The sequence below is a fragment of the Coffea arabica genome, chromosome 10e (assembly GCF_036785885.1).
Source record: "Coffea arabica cultivar ET-39 chromosome 10e, Coffea Arabica ET-39 HiFi, whole genome shotgun sequence".
Classification (NCBI taxonomy): domain Eukaryota; kingdom Viridiplantae; phylum Streptophyta; class Magnoliopsida; order Gentianales; family Rubiaceae; genus Coffea; species Coffea arabica.
The window spans coordinates 32,591,536-32,597,230 of NC_092328.1; the positions used below are offsets into that span (position 1 = coordinate 32,591,536).

General features: G+C 35.7%; 1 long non-coding RNA gene across 1 annotated transcript; it reads right to left on the reverse strand.

Moving 5' to 3' along the window:
- Positions 1–655: 655 nt before the first annotated feature.
- Positions 656–4,664, reverse strand: LOC113710917 (uncharacterized). Its single transcript, XR_011822015.1, has 2 exons — positions 4,143–4,664; positions 656–918 (listed from the first exon to the last, which is right to left on the reverse strand). It is a non-coding gene; the product is annotated as an uncharacterized lncRNA (long non-coding RNA).
- Positions 4,665–5,695: the final 1,031 nt, after the last annotated feature.

The following is a 5,695-nucleotide window of genomic DNA, read 5'->3' on the forward strand; positions in this document are numbered from 1 at the left end:
GTCAAGGTAAAATACTTGTATTTTTTATATTCCTTTTTGGATTGTTTTGTACAAGACAAAGTGAGAAAGGTCTATCGAAAATCCTTTGGGCAAAAGTGTTGACTAGTCCTTTTTAGGTTTTATTGCTAGATTTTCATAGGCAACTTTCTTTGCTAGATTTTCATAGGCATTTATTAATGCTATTTGAATGTGCAAACGTTAAGATTATATATCTGCATTTTTAGAATTCGTTACTTGTTGAGCCTCAAAGTTATTCTTGAATTGTGTCAAGTGCAACAAATATCCAATATGTTACTAGTAGAAGGATTAAACGTGGTAGGCCTCCGAAGCTCAAATTTGATGCTCAAAAATAATTAGTTGGCTTGTTCTTCTTTGGTTATAAAATCTTATAATATTGTTTAAATTCATATGCAATTTAAATGCTTGGTGTGAAATATTTAGAGATCTTCCTATATGTGACGACCCCACTTCCCTCAAGGGCGAACCCCAGAGGTTAGCGGACCGCCTGCCTAGCTCTCGCTAGGACTCACTCACTAACATTAATTCCAAAGTAAGAACGAAACTCCCCAATAGATATTACAAGCCATCCCAATTCACAAAAACTCCATACTTATATATACGACTAAGCGAAATGAAATGCAAGTAGTTCAATCACTTCTCTAAGTATAAATAGGATTGCAATTACTTAAAATAAGGACTACAATGTTTGAATTCCTTATTCTTTGGATAGCAAATCAATAACGCTAAAACTCTTCAATATAACCTCTACATGCTACCAATCATCCGAATATACAAACCAAAATACAGACCAAAAGATAAGAACTTGTAAACTAATACCATAATACAGTGTCGTCCAAATACAAGATTAAGATTTCCTATTACAACTAGCACTATTCTTGTCCTTGTCATCCTCGTACCCTGTTAAGGAAAACAAATGAAGGGATGAGCTAAAAGCTCAGTGAGGTTCCAAGAGAACAACAAGCAATTAGGCATTTTAGCATTCACATGATAGCATGATCACATTTTTCATAAAGAACATAACATCCAGACAACTCATTTAACCATGTACAGTCGATAACACATGCATATAAAAGGATACAGTCTGTTCTCGGGAACAGGTTCCGTCACAACTTGTTCAGAATCTGTTGACACTCCGTCAACCATGGAATCATAACAAGTCCAGTAGATCACCACTTAACTCCAACCTCCATCCACCAATCAACCCCCTACCGGGCCCGAACTCCAAACATAAACAGTGGTGATAATACTCGAGTATACCAATTAGTCGAGGAAATAACACTCCACTCGACAAAACAGTAGACCCAGGGTTCGTTATCTAATCGACCAGGCCCTTGCCGGCTCGACTCGATTAACTAGCCTATGAGGTTTAGGATCCAGGCCGTTACTTTCAACTCATGCGCATGAATCTCAGTTCACTTGTAAACAATTCACTTATAGTAGTAAAACAGGAATTCAGTCAAGTTAGGTCGAGTATGATAAAGTACACACTCACCTATGTAATAACAAGTCAATTCAAGTAACAGGTCATATTTGTGCAACAAGTAGCATGGAACTTGCAGTTGGAACACTCACTAGTTCAAGCAAAAATAGCGTCAAAAGTTTCCTCCTGGATTGTCCCCTTGATCAGACAAGCCCTAAGAATAACCAAGTGAACAGAATTCATAATTTAGACTCGGCTATGAGTCGTATACCTCTCCAAGTTAAATTTTTTCAAAACCCAACATACACAACCATATTTAGAATGCAAATCAAGGAAAAATTTAAGTATATTCTAGGGCAAAAACTCAAGTAGGGTTTTGAAGTGTATAAGAGCATTTTGAACTCAAGAAACATGAATAACCAACAAGTTCCTTATTCGCTTCATGGCAGGAAATTTTCCAGCGGCGAACCAATGAAAGAAACAAGGTTTTCTCAAGTCAAGTCAGCGAGGTTGTGTCAAAAAGACTTTCAACCGAAAGACGTTGAAGCTAAAAGGTAGCAAGGTGCAAAACTGCCCTCCAAATCAGAATTTTTCGCAGCCATGAAACAAGTACAATCATGAGGTTTTCACCTCCCAATCTTCATAGTTTTCATTCAAATTCATGCGCAAAAGGCTCCTCCAAAGTTTGGAACAAGTTTTGGCCAAAACCAATTACTAAAAGGTTAGAAAAACAACAATGTAATAGGCTGCACTCTCCATCGACAAACAAGTACAATTTTAGCCAGCAATTTGGAAGAAAATCGCAATGAAACCCTTCCATGTCAACCAAAATGCAATACATAAGCAAAGCTTAAAGGTTCACTAAGCATATTAGGCAAGTACATCACCAAATCAGTCCAAAATCAAGGTAGTAAGCTGCCCCAAAATTTGGACAGCATAACCCCTGTTTTATCCTATATTTCCTCTCCAAATTCAATACAAAATTTCATGGCCAAACCATCCAAATCAAGACCACAAATGATAGGCTTTACAAACTACTAATTTCAGACCATAAAGCCACCAAAAATAAACAAGTATTCAACTCACATGTCTCCATACCAAGGCTGGCCATCAAGCAAAAGTTCAACTCTACAAGCTGAAATTTCCGAATGCAAACTAATCGAACATGTACAAGCTAGAAAAATCACATGACATGGCTAACATTTATATTAAACATGATATTAACATATTAACACTCATTTTCCTCAACTAAAACTGGAAATTTATCGCTTGGGACATGAAACATGTGGAAGTGAAGTTTTCACCTCTCAACCTTTCATTTTCTACTTCAATTCACTACTCATACCAAAATTAATATCTAATCATATGTTTAAGACATTAACAAGATGATTTCATCACACAAAGCCAATTGTAAAGCTAAACAAAATCACTATCTCTTTCGGTCAGCCTTGAGTAGAATTCCAACTATGAAAACAGTGAACTAAATGGAGTTTAAACCACTTAAGGTCCATGGTTTTGGTTTATTTCCAACACATACTTGTAGTTTAAAAGTCTTCTAGGGTGTTTTGAGCAAATTGAGCTTAACATCATCTTGAAAAATTTAGCGATCAAAGCTGAAATTCCAACAAGCATTCTTTCTTTGGAAAAATCATAACTTAAGTTATAAATGTCAAAAACTCATACAAATTATCTCGTTTAAAACTAGACTTGAAATACTAACAATTTTTAGAGGACATGTCAAGGATATTTGGTTCATAAGTTAATCCAAATTGAGTCACAAGTTACCACAACATCCCAATTTTTACTTGTTCACGACCGATTTTTCAGTCAACTTTGCTGATTTTCTGGTGCATTTATAAAACAAACCACAGCTCCAATTTTATACCGTTGGAAAGATCTATGAGTATAGTTTCAAACACAATTGACGGCACTCAATTTCGATTTTTCTACACTAAGTTATGATCCGTTTACTAAAACTGTCCAGTGGTGACTGTTACCCGAATTTCCAGCTTTCACAAGAGTTATTTCAACTTTATCTCTGCAAATCTCACCTCTAAACCAGCAATTTGCAACCAAGATCAAAACCAACATGCTATATATCATACAAAACAAGAAATATAACAGTTAGAGTGTGACTTCCTAGTGGAAACTCCTCAAACGGACGAGACAGCAAGCTGTGACAAGGATGGAGCAAAGTTCCTCCAATTTTCCTCAAGCTGTCTTCACTTTTTTTTTTTTTTTTTTATCAAAACAACACCTTTCTTACTTAGCTTCATCCAGAAGTCACACAATCACATGTTTATAATATAAGGTATGGTATTAATCGAGCATTTCCTAGCAAAACTTAACAAAAATTGCAAATAAGGGTTGAAAATTGATAGCTCAACTCTCTCGGCTTCCTCCTAAAAATTCCAGCAGCCAAAACTATTGCATACATGAAATATTTCTGCCAATATTCAGCTATCAAAAGAATAACTGATTCCCTAGCAAACATCCAGCAAAATAAACCAAAAGCTAAAAGAGATGGCAGCCTTGACTAGTTCGATTCAACCTGGAAACTTTCCAGCTACAAACAAGCTATTCCCACTAGTTTCTACCTCTATCAAACTTCAAATCAAACATATAAGGAAACAAGCTATTCCCACTGTATTCACATCTCTTTAAAGTATAAGGAAAGATTGAAGTTTTTCAGCCATATTACCTTATTTTTCTGCTACAAATCAAGCTAGAAGTTGGCTCACCTTCTTGATTCCTCCATGGTTCAAGCAAGCTGAAAAAAAAAATGCAGACTGTCCACTTCCTTCTCCTTCGGTCTAGGTTTCCTCCGTTTTCTTCACCTCCCAATATGGCTTTCTTGTCTCTTTCTCACTCATGGTTTAGGCTTGACGAAATAGGGAGATTTTGTGGAATTACCATGGCTAAATCAGCCTTAACTCTTGGCTGATGATAAGAAAGAGAGGATGAAGTTTTTTTTTCTCAACTCTCTTCTCTCTCTCGGCTCCAACATGAAGTGAAGAAAGGGGAAATTGGCTGTCGGTTAAGCTGAATGGAAACAAGAAGGAATGGAAGCTATTTTGACTTGGTCAAATATGTTTGGTCAAAATTTGTGGCTTGAGCAAATCATCCCTCTCTTTCTCTCGGTTGAAGACTGGTCTAGGAGCTCTTGGTCAAGATAAGAAGATTATGGCTGATTTTTCCACTCCATTGTCGGCCAAGAGGTAAGAAAAGGAATGAAATGTCTTGGTCTATTTTGCTTCCAAGGTGAAGACTAAAACTAGTCTTGATCAAAGTCAAAAATCCAATAATTCTAAAAGTAATTAGCTAAGATTAACCCTTCATTTCCACTCAAATAGAGTTTGCACAACCAAATAAGTTTGACTACTTCAATTAAACCCCTTGCAAATGTTTTTGAAATTATTGGACGGAAACAAGAAGGTATAAAATCATATATAAATCATTTTCCAATTACTAAGAAATATAATTCATTCAAAGTAGAAAATTTCAAAACAAATACGTTTCGAAAACACCTTGTAGCACAATAACCCCTTTTGTACAAATCTCCCTCTAGTTCACAAAATTTATCGCACCTACCTCGCTAGTTGGACGAATTGGTATATCACCCCAAGAAAACCAACATGCAATAAATTGAATGAGGCAATAGGAGTAAAATCACGATTCAACCGTTAGATTAACCAAAGATTCAAGGCAATTAGATTAGAATACAAATATATATATATATATATATATATACAATTTTTGAGAATATCAATATAAATATAATTTTCGGGTTCTCACACTATATAATAGGAAAGTCAGGAATTTGTCCTAAAAGGAATTAGTCTAGAGTTATAATAAATCAAGTAAAATATATTAAAAAAAGTCATATTGAACATAAATGTCAATAAATCTTTTTTTAAGGCAAACCTCGTACTAGAGAGTGGGATGGCAGCTTCAATTTATTAAGAACCATAAAAATACAAAGTGTCCTTAAATACAATGGATTTTAGCGAGCTCTTCTACAGAAACTTGGAAGTCCTAACCTATCAAGTCTAAGGTCACCACGAACCATGTCTGGCAGCTCCGCAAAACTATCAAAAATATTGTCTAGTTCTAAGTTAGCACCTGTATTTGCAAGTCTTCAGCTGGCTTATTCGCCTCCCTGTAACAGTGCGATATAACTTGAAAATAATGATTATACTTTAGCAACTCCTCCAAATCCCTCTGCAACCTTCAAGGACACGCATAACACCCCTA